The sequence below is a fragment of the Mesoplodon densirostris genome, chromosome 15 (genome assembly GCF_025265405.1).
Source record: "Mesoplodon densirostris isolate mMesDen1 chromosome 15, mMesDen1 primary haplotype, whole genome shotgun sequence".
Lineage (NCBI taxonomy): Eukaryota > Metazoa > Chordata > Mammalia > Artiodactyla > Ziphiidae > Mesoplodon > Mesoplodon densirostris.
The window spans coordinates 33,469,847-33,485,239 of NC_082675.1; the positions used below are offsets into that span (position 1 = coordinate 33,469,847).

At 44.6% G+C, this 15,393-nt stretch overlaps 1 protein-coding gene and 1 pseudogene across 1 annotated transcript in view; both read left to right on the forward strand.

The window, feature by feature from the left end:
- L3MBTL4 (L3MBTL histone methyl-lysine binding protein 4) overlaps positions 1 to 15,393 on the forward strand; it is a 400,149-nt gene that overhangs the window by 336,097 nt on the left and 48,659 nt on the right.
- Positions 5,593 to 5,714, forward strand: LOC132503322 (U2 spliceosomal RNA; annotated as a pseudogene).

Genomic DNA, 15,393 nt, shown 5'->3' on the forward strand with positions numbered 1-15,393 from the left:
CTGGACGGGGTCCCTGCCCAGCAAAGTGGAGCAAGGCTGCTGGCTGTGCAGCTCCCACAAGAGGCGGCAGCTTTGGCAGCAGCGCCTCTGCGTCCTCCTGCCCTTTCCCCTGGCGGCACCGGAGGGGAGAGCCGCTAAGAACGGAAGTGCCCACACCACCCAGATCCTGCTGGGGTGACACCTGAAGTGGTGGCCAGGGCTGGCTGAGAGGGCCATACTTACCATATGACCCCAAAGCCCACTCCTAGGCAATTAACCAAGAGAAAATCCTTTCACAAAACACGTATGTGAATGTTTTAGCTATCTTTTCCACAGTTCCTAAATATAGGACTGTTGAGGTGATCCAATTTTCTTGAGTTTGTCATTTTTTAATTGTTCTTGGAAGAACACTATGTATGCGTACTGTTTCACAGTCTAGAGTTAATATTTGACCCATTCAATAAAATCCAGAAGCCTTACATCCATATAGATTCTTTTACCTTCCACTCTTTGTTATAGCTGTCATATGGGTCACCTTTATGTGACTTGAACGCCACCCTCTGAGACTGTGGTATCCTTTTTTCATACATATACAGGGAATTCCCTGGCGGTCCAGTGGTTAGGACTCAGCACTTTCACTGCTGGGGCCCCGGGTTCAGTCCCAGGTAGGGGAACTAAGATCCCGCAAGCCACGCAGGCGCGGGCAAAAAAAAAAAAAAAAAAGTCATACATATATAAAATAATGTAAGAAGATAATTTTTGCAGACACGTGCCGTTGTTGTTGCCCTTCCTTTGTTCCCGAAGTGGCAAGCTTACTTCTTTCTTGTGTCATTTCACTTCAGCCTGAAGAATTTCCTTTCATGTAATATTTTTATAGCAAATTGTCTGGTGATGAATTCTCTTAGTGTCCTCTCATCTCCATCAGCCTTCGTTTTGGCTTTTGTTTGGCTTTCAGTCTTTAAGGATATCCCTGCTTTAAGGATATAATATCCTGGTTTGGTCTTTTCCTTTAATACTTTAAAGATGTTATTCCATTCTTTTCTGGTCTCTATGTTTTCTGATGAGAAATCACAGTCCTTCAAGTTGATATTCTGTGATGTATAACAGGTCATTTTCCTTGACTCCTTTCAAGATTATTCTTCACCTTGCCTTGTTTTTTTTATCAGATTGTGTGTCAGGGTGAGGCTTTCTGAGCCTTGTTCTGTGTCTCTAAATCAGTGATGTTTTCAACTATTCTTTTCCTCATATATTTTCTTCTGTTTCTTTCCTTCAGACCGTCCAGTGGTACAAAAGGTAGAACTTGCAATATTGTTTCACATGTGTCTGAGACTTAATTTTTGTTCAGTCATTTTTCCTCTTTGTTTTTCAGATTGTGCCATTTCTATTCATCCATTAGTGTTCTGAATCTTTCCTCTGTTTTTTAGGTTCTGTTATTCAGTCCATCCAGTGAATGTTTGGTTTTGGATAATGCATGTTAAGTTCTAAACTTTCCATTTGCTTCTTTTTCATAGTTTTTACTTCTCTCTGAAGAACTTCTTTCCATTAATTTCAAGAGGATTTACCTTTACCTCATTGAGGATGGTTGTAATGGATGCTTTTTCTGCTAATTCCTCCATGTGGGTTATTTTAGGGCTGCCTTTGTTGATTGCCTTTTTCTCTTGAGAATTGGTCACATTTTCCTAGTTCTTTGTATGCTCTGTTGTGTGATTTTGGGTGGTATTCTGGAACTTTTGCTTATTATGTTTCAGGAGTCTGGTTCCTATTAAAATCCTTTGGAGATTGTTACTTTTTCTTTTTCTGTTGTTTTTGTTAAGCAATTCATGAACCTATGGTCCAACAGGTATTGTGCCTTGTCTTCTGAGTTGTTCCAGTCTTGGTGCAGTTTTCAGGACACTGCTGTGCTGTTTGTGTTCACGTGGTGCACGTACCACTCGGGGGTTAATCTGGGAAGTGAGTGGCAGTTTATACTGTAGTTCACTTCTGCAAGCCTCTACTCTGCCTCGTTGGGTCTGTCTGTGCATGAGGCTCAGGGGGATCCCAGTACTTATGTTTGCTCATACACAGACCTAAATAGTCTCCTCCTCTAGCTCTCTCCTCTTTGGGCTTCTACCCACATTCTCAGGCTTCAGGGGCCCCTCCTACATGTTCCTCAAAGTGTTTCAGCCTCCATGCTGTCATGCAGTTCCCTATGGCCAGGTTGACCTTTCAGGTGAAATAGCAAGAGAAAAGAAAGGAAAATAATGAGCATTCCCCCACACTCTTCAGACAATAGGAGCCTCTTTACTTGTTCCTTTGTCCAGAGACACAGGCCATTTCTCAGTGAAGGCCTCTGCCATCACTGAGGTTGCAGGGGAGATGTGGTAACTGGGGAGAAAAAGACCAATGGGGATGACCCCCTTACTCCTCAACATACAAGTCCCCCACTTTCTCACCTATCTGGCTAGAAATAAAAGGTTGATCCCATGGTTTTAACTTTCAGCTGCTGCTGGACTTTGTGTGCCTTGCGTAAGCTGGGAGACAGAGGCAGGAAAAAAACCACCATAATCACCCTGTTACGGGCTGTTATTCAACTTTGGACTTCCAGGCCCCATCTGCCTGTTAGTGTTCACTTCTTTTTTTTTTTTTTTTGCGGTATGTGGGCCTCTCACTGTTGTGGCCTCTCCCGTTGCGGAGCACAGGCTCCGGACGCGCAGGCCCAGCGGCCATGGCTCACGGGCCCAGCCGCTCCGCGGCATATGGGATCCTCCCAGACCGGGACACGAACCCGTATCCCCTGCATCGGCAGGCGGACTCTTAACCACTGCGCCACCAGGGAGGCCCAGTGTTCACTTCTTAAGAGTTTCAAGTTCATTCTTTTTGTCCTCTATCTTGCTCCATGCAGCTCTTGAACCCTTGTAATAAGACCACATTTCTCGTGACACATGTAAAAATTCTAACATTTTGCAGATACTGAATTAAAAATCTATTATTTACATTGACTTCACCATTTTCATTTTCCTGGTGTGTTCATTAGAGAATTCAAAATTACATATGTGCCTGGCATTATGTATTTTTTGGTGAGCAGTGATCCAGAGGATGGAAATGTATGCCTCCTTTGACTCCTTAAACTCAACCCCACTCTGGGGCAATGTCCCAGCCAGGCAGAAACTGCAGGAGGAGCTGGAGACCTTGAAAAGTTTGGCTATACTTCCAGCTCAGCCCAAAGCCCAAGGATGATTCTGGACTTTCATTCTGACTCGTGCATTTCAGATCTCTCTGGGTTTGGACCTGGTATATATGTCCCTCCCAGCCCGCCCTGCCTGCCCCTTCAGTTGTCACCCCAGAAGGATCGGGGTGGCTTGGGCACTTCTGGGTTTTTTGTTTTTGTTTTTTGTTTTTTGCACTTGTGTTCTTAGCAGCTCTCGCCTCCAATGTTACCAGGCGGGAGGGCAGGCGGACGCACAGGCGCTGATGCCAAAGCTGCCACCTCGGGCAGCGGCTGCTGAGCCAGGTACCCTCCTCTCCAGCTTTCCCGCTCTGGTGGCCGGGGACCCATCCTGTACAGTTAGAGCCGGCCGGGGGAGAAGGGGCAGCTGCCCTGGCAAGCAACTCATCACCCTCAAGGCAAACACCTCCAGCCCTCAGACCCCGGGAGATTCAGAAGCGCTAGGTGGTCCAGGCGCGTATCCTCACCTGTGCGCCCCAGGGCCTGACGTGTACTCTGCGCATGCGCCACCCCTCCCCAACCTCTTTATTGCGTCCCGCAAACGCAAGCCCATTGTTCGCTCACAGGTTGCAGGGCTATAGATACCAGCAACAGGCCAAACGGTGCGCACTCTGCTTTTGGCCGACTTGGCAGCTGAAGGAGAGTGCTCGGCGCTCAGCCTCTATCCAGGGACCGATCTCACCCAAGTCCCCTACGGGCTGTTACTTGGGTAGGCCCTGCCCCTCACCCCCGCCCCGGGCACTGGGGGACCAGCACCTGCCAGGAGGGCTCGGCTGCCCCCAGCCCGCTCCCCGCGCCCACAGACTTCCCGTGGCCGGCCCGGGTCACCCAGCTGTCTATGGCCGGCTATCCACTCGCAGGCCAGCCCACAAGTGTCCAGTGACTCCACAGAGTCTTTGAGACCCCATTCTAGCATCCCGCAGGCCCTGCGCTCCTTTCTGGGGGTCCTTATCTCCATCTGCAGGCGAGGCCGTCGGAAGAAGGCGGTGATGGGTGCTCTCACCTCCACGATGTCCCGCAGCTCAGTGTCCGCGGTGGACACAGTCACTGTCAGTGTGGTGCGGGGGCAGCCAGTGCAGCCCACGACACCCAGCTGTGTCCCGAGCTGCAGCACAGAGCAGACAGCGTTGAGGACCCTGGGAGAGAGCGGGAAAGGGATGGCCAAGCAGGAAGAAGTCCCCACAGTCATAGGGGGGAACGACGACCAGAGAACCGGCCCCAATGGCACCGGGGGCGCACGATCTGCATTTAGGCCCCTGGGGGTCTCTTTATTCGTGCCCAGGCCCGGACCTCTGCAGAGAAACCTCCACGCCAACAGGGCAGAAGACAGATCCAACAGGACACTCCACACCTCCTGTATGAGCTCCTGCCCTAAAAGAAACGCCATCACGAGCTCGTATAGCTCCACCCGAGGTTTCCCGCCCGTGAACAGTAGGAGGGGTCCCGCCATACCGCAAGGGCTGCCCCAGAAGTCCTCAAAGAAAGGGAGCGAGGAGGGTCCTACGTCTTCCTCTGCAGCTCCGGTGGTTTCCCAGAGAAAAGGCCAGCCTGACAAGGATGCAGAGGCAACAAGAGGGCAAAAACCGGCCTGGAGGAACTGCTCCCCCACATCTGACTGTCCGAGACCCCGAAAACGCAGGTTTCCTCTGCTGCCGCACAGGCGAGGGGAGCCTCTGAGGCTGCCCTCACCCCCTCAGCTGGGTTTCCGGGTCACCGCCGAAGACCTAGACTCGGAGAAGGAAGCAGCACTCCGGCGCATCAACAGTGCGCTGCGGGGTGAGACCTAGGCCATCGGGGGCCAGGGCGCCACGCAGCCTTCCTGTCCCTTCCCGCTGCCTACCGCAGGGGCTGCTTCTCCGCAGAAAATGTTTCATAGTTAATTCTATTTTAATATGATCATGGTACATTAAAATGTGTTAATGCTTGCCTGTGAACACTAAGGTCACTTGATTTGTAATTTTCTGTATTGTTCTATATTTTTGTGACTAAAGGCATTACTTGGGGGAATTAAAAGAATATCTTGAAGCGATTTGGGCTTTTGATCTGCCACTAGTTCCTATTTAACCTTAATTCAGGGGTCAGATTCTTTGACCCAAGGAAACAGAATAGTATAAAAAGAAAGAATGTGAGTGTCAGATGGTGGCAGTGATTAAGTATAGCAAGAGATGCCTTTGCAAAAGTTACTGTTGGTCCCAGAAGACTTAGCTGTGTGACCCTGGGCAAGTCACTTCACCTAAATCTCTGAACTATAGGGCTGTGGTGATGATTTAAAACTGACTGGGCACAGTGGACCGTCGGAAATCCTGGGTTCTCAATAAAGCCACTGCCTTGCTCCTTGGTCCTTTGGAATTACTATATTAGTAAAATGTATACTTGACAGTAATTTTAGCTTAAAGTTTATTTTGTCTATTTCATCTCAGCCTTTTGGCTAAGATCAAGTGTAGTATCTGTTCTTGTCAATTTAAAGTTTAGTTTCTCTGATATGATTGCAGCTGTTCCCACTTTTGCTTTCCACTTGCATTGACTATCTTTTCCATCCCTTCACTTTGAGCCTGTATGTGTCCTTAAAGTTGAAGCGATTCTACTGTAGGCAGCATACAGTTGCATCTTTTTTAAAAAATCTATCCATATGCCTTTGGATTGGTGAATTCAATCCACTGAATTTAGAATTATTGAGAACTTACTAATGCCATCTTACTGTTTTCTGGTTGTTTTGTATTCCCGTTGTCCCTTTTCCCCTCTGTTTCTGCCTACCTTTGTAAATTGGTTATTTTCTGTGGTGGTGTGCTGTTTCCCCTTTGTTTATCTTTGGTGCATCTGCTCTAGGTTTTGCTTTGTGGTTACCATGAAGCTTACATAAGACATCTCATAGATTAATCGTCCATTTTAAGCTGACAGCGTCTTAACCTCAATTGCCTACAAAAACTTTACCTTTTTACTCCCCACTCTTCATGGTTTGATGTCGTTATTTACATCTTTTTATATATTGTGTTTGTTAATACATTACAGTAGCTATAATTATTTTAAATACTCTTTTCCTTTGACTTTTATAATTAAGTGGCTAACACACCTTCCTGTTACAGATTTAGAGTTTTCTGATTGTATATTTACCTTTACCAATGTGTTGTATACTTTTATACGTTTTCATGTTGCTGATTACCGTCTTTTCATTTCAGCTTGAAGAATTCTTTTCAGCATTTCTTTCAAGGCAAGTCTAATGGTGATGAACTCCCTCAGCTTTTGTCTGCCTAGGAAAATCTTTATTTCTCCTTCATATCTGAAGGATAACTTTGATGGATAGAGTATTTTTGGTTGGCATTTTTTTTTCTTTCAACATGTTGAATATGTCATTCCACTCTCTCCTGGCCTGTCGGGTTTCTGCTGAGAAATCTGCTGATAGTGTAATGGGGGTTCCTTTGTAAGTTAAAATCTTTTTTCCCCTGACTGCTTTTAGAATTCTTTATCCTTTGATTTTTGACAATTTAATTATAATGTGTCTTGGAGAAGGTCTTTTGCATTGAGACAGTAGGAAGCTCTTTTAGCTTCAAGAACTTGGATGTTGTTGAGATTAACCTGGTATAAATTCAAGTTAGAGTGTTTTAATTTTAGGATGTTAAAGGTAATCCCCATGGTAAACACAAAGAAAATAGCTATAGAATATACCCAAAAGGAAGTGAGAAAGTAATTTAAATATTTTACTGTAAGAAATCAGCTAAACACACACAACAAAAGATAGGAATGCAGGAAATGAGGGGCAAAAAACCTTTGGGCTTATGGAAAACAAATAGCACAATAGCAGAAATAAGTCTCTTTTTTTGTCAGTAATTACTTTAAATGTAAATGGATTAAACTCTCCAATCAAAATACAAAGATGGGCGGAATAGGTAAAAACATATGATCCAACTATATGCTGTCTACAAGAGACTCACTTGAGATCAAAAGACTCAAACAGGTTGAAAGTTAAAGGATAGAAAAAGGAATTCCAAACTCAGTGAGAAAACTCAAATAGTAACCAAAAGAGAGCAGGAGTGTCTATACCAATATCAGACAAAATAGACTTTGAATTTAAAATGGATCAAAGACTTAAATATAAGAGCTAAACTATACAAATTTCTGAAGAGAAAAAGGGATAAATCTTCATAGTCTTGGATTTGGCAACGATCTCTTAAATATGATAGCAAAAGCACAAGCAACAAAAGAAAAATAAATAGGACTTTATCAAAATTAAAATCCTTTGTGTTTCAAAGAACACCATCAAGAAAGACATAATACCACCTTCAGAAGGAAGGAAAATGTTTGCAAGTCATATATCTGATAAAGCCTAGTATTCAGAATATGTAAAGAACACTGGCAACTCAACAATAAAATGTCAAATAACCAAATTTTAAAAATGAGAAAAAGAATTTGCATAGATACTGCTCCAAAGAAGAGACACAAATTGCCAATAAGCACATGAAAACATGTCCAAAATTATTAGTCAAAATTATGCAAACTGAAACCACAGTGAGATACCACTTCACACCCACTAGTATGCATATAATTTTTTTAAAAAACAAGGGTTGGCAATGATGTGGGGAAATTGGCACTTTCAAGCATTGCTGGTGCAAATATGAAAAAGAAAATAGTTTGGCAGTTCCTCAAAAAGTTAAACACAGAGGTACAATATGGCCCAGGAACGCCACTCCCAGGTATATGTCCAGGAGAAATAAAAAACATATGTTCACACAAAAACTTGTACATGAGTGTTATATTGTCATATCATTATCCATAATAGCCAAAAAGCGGAAACAACCCAACTATTCGCCAACTGATGAATGGAAAAATAAAATGTGTTATATCCATACAATGAATATTATTCAGCCATAAAAAGGGTGAAGGACAGTTACATGCTACAACCTGGATGCACCTTGAGTACATTTTGCTTACTGCAAAAGTCAGACACAGAAGTCTGCACATTGTGTGGTTCTATTCATATGAAATGTCCAGCATAGGAAAATCAATAGAGACAGAAAGACCCAGGGCTGGGGTGAAAGGGGAGGAGAGAATGAGAATGACTGATACTAGGTATGAGGTTTCTCTTGGGGATGATGAAAATGTACTGGAATTAGAGATGTTGATTGCAAAACCTGAGTATACTAAAAGCCGCCAAATCACACAGATCAAAAAAAATGTGAATTGATGGAATGTGAATTATATCTCAATAAAAAGATAATATGACTTAACATTTTTATAGTCATTACTCTTGATCAGTTTCATGATGGAATTCCCACAGTGACTTCAATGGAGTGGCTTGTATGGGATGATATTTGAGGCTCAACCCTTTGGGACTAGATGTTCATTTTGAGCTGTTGAATGACGGTGAGGGCCAGCCAGTATATTTTCTTCACTGAGGATCAATCTCCATATGTATTCTTGGTTTGAATCCTTGTCTTTTTCTCTTCATATTCCTGAAACGAGTTCCTAGGAAATACATTCACAATAGCGAGAGGTGTTGACATCTTCCTGGCAAAAGTCTTAACTAATTCACAGGTCAAACTTCAGATCTCCTTATTACCAGCTGCCCGGGGAGCCCCCTGAATCAAAGTAGGGCTTACAAAGATGGACCTTGCATTTTAGCGTGCACTTAAAATGCCCAACAGGCTGATCGCATGGGGAAAATAACTTTATTTATATGAGACAAGTACAAAGTCAGCACAACACAGTGAGGGAGAGTATGGGTGCTGGTGCCTGATGGCCTGAAATCAAATCCTATTTGAAAGCCACATGTACCTGGGAAGGTTAGTTACTTAGCCCTTCTGTTTCTCAGTTCCCTGGCCAGTGATATGGAAATATTAATAGGACCTGCTTATTTGTATTATGTTCTGAGGCTAAAAATTAGTAAATACAAAGCCTGAAGAAAAATGATGGGTACTTCATAGGTGCTACCTAAGTGTTCCAATAGTAAATGTCTGGAAGAATCAGCAAGAAATGTAGTAGTGCTGCCTCCAGAGAGGGGACCTGGATGCCACAGGCCAGGGCAGCGGGGAAGGTTATGGGTGTGATGCTTTAGAGCTTGTGAAGAATGTCTGTTATCATCTCCTGTGATCCCCACATCAGCTCCGTGGGGAACTCACGGCAGGTGCTGTGATCCATATTTAATGGTACATGGCACTAAAATGTTGAGAGTTTAAGTGATTTTCCCAGAGTCGCAAAGCTGATGACAGATGGATGTGGGACAGGAATGTGGTTGGTTCCCTGGGACAGAAATCCCTGAACCCCTGAATCCTCTAGATGGTGCCCTGGACTCCTGAGCCCAGGGCTCCCCTCCCTCCATCCCCCCAATCCTCCTGCCTGCCCCATGGTTGCTCCAAGGGCAGGAGGGGTCTGAGCCAACAGGAGGGCCCATGCCTGACCCGCTGCCTCCCTTACATGTTGATCCCTGACCCCACAGCTGTTAAATATCCCTGAAAGAAGGTCCCTTGAAGGATCAGGGGGTCCCATCTACGTCCCTCCTCCCTCAGCATCTTCACACACTGGGTGAGCCTCCTGGTGGTCTGACCAGTGGTCGGCTTGTCTCCACGTGGCTCAGAGCCCTGGTCTCTCCAAGCCAGCTGCCCACATGGCACGTCTCTCACAAATGAGCTGGGTCTTCAACAACCAGCCCTGGATGCACAGTTAGTGCTGATTAATGAGGACAGTGGCCTGCTGGGCTGTGCTTGGTGGTTTAGTGGGTGAAGCTGGCGTGCCCCACTGTCGCCTGACTATTGATGTGAGCACCGTCTGAGTAGCCTGGGCTACGGCCTGGCTGGGGAGGGGCCGTGGCTGCACCGGCTCTGAGGGCGCACCTTCCCTGCTCCTCCTTCCTCATCAAAATCCAGCCCCAGGGCCTCCCTGGTGGCGCAGTGGTTGAGAGTCCGCCTGCCGATGCAGGGGATACGGGTTCGTGCCCCGGTCTGGGAGGATCCCATATGCCGCGGAGCGGCTGGGCCCGTGAGCCATGGCCGCTGGGCCTGCGCATCCGGAGCCTGTGCTCCGCAACGGGGGAGGCCACAACAGTGAGAGGCCCGCATACCGCAAAAAGAAAAAAAAAAAAAATCCAGCCCCTACAAACTCCTCATCCATCCCTAGACCCTGCAGTGGCACAGGAGAGAGGCCCATGTCCTCCTAGAGGGACCCTGCCACAGCCACAGCCTAGAGACCCCATCCCAGGACTGTCTCTGAGGATGACCCAGGCCCTCCTAATCTCTGTCACCAAATAAATGTTCATTCCACTAACCCGATGGCACTGCCCCTTCTCTCCACGTTCCCAGGGAGCGCCCAAACACCCAGTGATCCTGTCCACATCAACCACTGGAAATACCGCCACGAAATCCCAGTTTCTTTCCTTTCTGAAAACCTCTAGATTTACACTGCTAATATTTGCTTTTGGATTTTGACATCGACGTTCAGAAGTGTTTAGCCTGTGATTTCTCCTGTCCTGTAATATCTGCTGCTGGGATGACATCAGTATTCTCCTGGTCCGATGAAAGCAGTGTGGGTGTGTTCCCTCTGTATCTGTTCTCTGGAAGAGTGTGTAGGGGATGGGCATCATTTCTGTCTTAAATGTTTGGTAGAAATCAGAGGAAGCCACCTGGGCCTGAAGTTTGTTTTGTGGGGAAATTTTTTTTGCATCTCTTTCTAATTGAAATTTACTTGGTGTATTGTACAGGGCACAGATCTTAAGCGTAGAGCTTCATGGTTTCTTGTAAATATAGACACATCTGTTACCAACACCCAGTTCAATATACAGGACGTCCCCAGCACCCTGGCAGCCCCCTGTAGAAGGGGAGGAGAATAAGTGCTAACTTATTCGGTTATAAGAATGAAATCAGTTACTCCATGTATATTCCAAGTGCAGTGATTTACACACAAACAACTCAAAATTAGTGTGGCAGCACAATCAGAAAGTAGTGGAGGGCGCTGGAGGGCTGGAAGAATCCAGTCCCTTTGGGATTTCCGCTGTGGAGGTCTGGGGCCAGAGTAAGGAAGCTGAGAAGAGCTTCTCAGAAGCATCTGGGCTTTTACAGAGGGAAAAACTACTGCTCCCCAGAGTGGAGCGCCCATTGTAATTCACTGAGCCCTCCCTTTGCGGAGGGTGCTTTTCTACACTTGTGTGTTATTTTACATAGAAATGTTTAAAAAATAAACCAAGGAGGAGATCAATTTTGCTTGATGTAAGAGCCTCCAGGGTTAAAAATAAGACATATATCTAAAATTAATGCTAAATCTGTACAGCTCAGACAGGAAGTAACCGGCACTCACTAGCTGACTCAGGAGCGGAGCGGGAGCAGAGAGGCGGCCCTCCTTCCCTGGCCTCGTGTCTCATTTAAGCTGCCAGACGCTGCACAAGCTCCATCCCCTCTGAGTCTCAGGCTGAGGCCTCCAGGTCAAGGTCTTCACAGGTGTCAGACCAGAACCTGCCACACACAGGCAGGGACTGGAGTCAGTGGGGAGGTGGGCTCCCTGGGGTCGGTATGTGGGGCCCAGGGGGCTACTCAGACCCTGGAAGTGACTTTGGGCCCTGACATCCCCAGGGCTCACATCCCCAGGGCACTGGGGCCTGTTTGCTGCTCTTTGCCGAGTGTGTTCTGGTAGCAGGGAGACATGTCCTACAGGGGCGATTTAATCTGGGCATTTGGCCAGGCGGCGTTCAGGGGACCAGCTAGGTAACAATAAAGACAAAATGGTAGAAATAAAGAGTTTGTTAGCACTTCGAGTATTTCACAACAAAGCAGTTACTGTATTTATAAAGGAAGAAACACCATTGGGTTTAATTTAGCTGCCTGGCTGTTTATGGTTTATACAGTGCAGTTATAGTGTGTTCCTTGTCCATATGCTTGTTTTAAAATGTTTTACCTCATTATTATAAGAAGTTTTAAATGCAGTGAAATTTCAAGTCAAAAAATTCTTAGAAAATTCATGAAATAGAGAGAAATTGAGATAGCAATACATAAAAGAAATTTTGAAATAGTTTTTTAATTTGGAAAAGTTGAAGTCGAGGGTAAAAGCAGATGCTTTGGGGCTGCTCAGATAAGACTGTTGACTAAGTTTCATCACCCTTGATACTTTGGAATCGAAAAGGTCATTTTTCTTTTCTCCCTTTTCTCTCCCTTCTCTGTAATGAACTTGCAATATTGCCAACTCTCGTTACAAGAACCCCAGGCAAGTCTGAGGAGAGAGGCCACATAGAAAGTAAATTTGTGTTACCTTTTTCCCCATGAAAGCCTCTTGCTTGTGAAAACAAGCCCAATACTTTACTCATTTAGTAAAACAATGAAAATTAATACTTGGTAAACGGTCAGAAAATGTACATATGTATGTGTTCTTGCATTATTTCCCTTAACAATCTAATTCTCCCAGACTTAGCTTTTTACTAGCCACGGGTCTATAATCCAGAATTTTTAGGAGGGAAAAATGTATGTTATTGATTTTTTAATAGGTAGTACCTGTACTTGGTACAAAATTCAAAAGGTATGAAGAGTTCACAGGGAAAATATGTCCCCTCCTTGCCCTGTTCTGCAGCCCCAGCTCACGCCTGCCCTGGGCCAGGGCTGTTCTCTCCTTATTGAGAGAGAGAGAGAGACAGAGAGAGATAGTGTGTGTGTGTGTGTGTGTGTGTGTGTGTGTGGACACAACTGATGGCCAGCCATGCATGTGGTTAGCCACTTCCCTCTGTTTGTTTAGCAATAACTTTTGGCAGACGGTTCGCATCAGTGCATGGGGAGCACCCTGGCCCTCGCTCACCACGTGGATGGACTCTAACTTTGTCGATGGCCATCCAGGTGGTTTTCCACGTTTGCCATGTAAAGAATGTTTAAAAGAGTGTTCCACGTGCATTTCACACTGTGAGAGTCTACAGGGTGGGTTCTAGCAGTGGAATTGCTGGTCACTGGGGATGTGCATTTTAAATAATGCCAGATTTTTCTCCGTAAAACTTGTACAAGATACCTCCACCAGCAATGTGTGAGAGGGCTTCTCTTTCCACCTACTGTATTGGGAAACTTTTTCATCTAAACCAATAAAATAGGTAAAAAAAAAAAAAAAAAAAAAAGGCTTAAGACTGAAAATGAGCATCTTTTCACATTTCAGGAGCCATTTGTACTCATTTTTCTATGAACACTCGTTTAAATCCTGTTCCCACAGGATTTAGTTGTGGCTCTGTGTGTGTATATACAGGGAAATTAGCTCCTTTTATGTATTGCAAATTGTAACTACTTTTTCTCAGTTTCCATTTGTCTTTGGAATTTCTAATAGTACTTTTTATGTTTTTTTAATATAGTTTTTGGATTCAAGTATATCAGTGTTTTCCTTTGTGGCTTCTAGTTTTATATCACACTTGGGCTTTTCTTTCCTGAAAAAAGAAATCCTCCATTTCTTTATTGCTTCATGGTTTTCAGTTTGAAAGTATTGCTTGCTCCCTTTGGCCTCTGTACTTGTGCAAGGTTAGAGGTAGAGAAGTAACTTACCCTTGTCCTGGCTGTTTATCCAGGCATCCACACTCTGCTGATTGAGTGGTCCATCTTTTCCCCACTGACTTGAAATCTCACCTTCATCATATACTAAATTCCCTTATGTATTTTATTTACTTGCATTGATCTGCTTGTCTGTGCCTGTGTTTGTACCACATTGCTTTAACTGCTGCAGCTTTATAGTAGGTTTTAAAATCTAAATAGCAGCTAGGCTCCTCTTAACATTCTTCCTTTTCAGAATTTCTCCAGCTACTCTTGCTTGTTTGTTTTTCCAAATGTACTTCAGCATCAGTTTTTCTGTTATGACACCAAAATCCTGTTGGTAATCTTACTGAGATTGTATTAAGTTTATGGTTTAAGTTTAAATTTTTCCCTTTATGAAGTTACACATAATAAGCCTTTCCCACACTCAAATCTTTCCTGTCCCTTGATAGCATTTTCAGTTTCCTTTGCGTAGAAATTGCACCCTTCTTATGAATTTAATTCTTAAGCATTTCATCATTTTTGTAGCTACAATAAATGGAATCATTTCTTTCTTGATACCCTGGAGCTAGTGTTGTTTGTATGTAAAAGCTGTTGGGCTTCCCTGGTGGCGCAGTGGTTGAGAGTCCGCCTGCCGATGCAGGGGACACGGGTTCGTGCCCCGATCCCGGAGGGTCCCACATGCCGCGGAGCGGCTGGGCCCGCGAGCCATGGCCGCGGAGCCTGTGTGTCCGGAGCCTGTGCTCCGCAACGGGAGAGGCCACAGCAGTGAGAGGCCCGCGTACAGCAAAAAAAAAAAAAAAAAAAAAAAAAAAAGCTGTCAATTTCTGTACCGTAATTTTGACTTTGCTACCATGTCAAATTCTCTTCTTATGTGTAATTTTTTCATGTAATTGTTTTCCCAGTAAATAAGTGGATCATCTACAAATAGTTATCATTTTACCAATTAAAAGCTGTTTTTTTCTGATTTTCCCTGAACTGACTAGCTTAGCAACTTTTGGATGGTGGACATAAGGCTTCTCTCTGGCGAGGAGGAAGGGGGTCTCTCTGAGACCACACAACCCCATCTCCCCTGGGACCAACAAGGACCCTGTTACTGCTTTCTCTTAGTCCTACCTTTGCTTTTATCTTAATTTTGTTTGGTTAGTCTCTTACTTACTAAAAGATATTAGAGTAACTCATTTCTCCTATTTGTTCAGTGCTAAAGAAGAGTGGGATAGGAGCTGGTCACGGTTTTTGTGATTTAAACTTTTACTTTATTAGTTTCCTTATAAATTCTGTTTAACATGCAGAAGCTTTAAATTGCCCAGTTTAAAATACATGGAGGATTCCTGTAATATTGAGCACTGTCATTACCTGGAAATTAATAGTCTTGGGAGGAGCCAGTGCCCTTCCTTCCATGACTTCTTCAGGCAACTCCCGTATGCATGTGTCCTGGTCTCAGCAGTGGGAACCTCAGCTGTGCACTGGGGGGCATGCAGGGCAGTTATGATCCCCTCCTGAGAGAGTACTGATAAGCTTAGTTGTATTGCAGCTGAATTGAACAGAGGGTGAGGAGAATTAATGCAAGAAGTTACAGATTTCATCTTAGCTCAGAAATCACCTTGCTGTGCAACCCTGGCAAATCGTTTAACCTCTCTGCTTTGATATTTTCAATTTGGGGATGTGACTGTTATTAAATACTCAATTAATTAATATTTAATACCAATTAATAATTGATCTTAATTAAAAGTATTCATC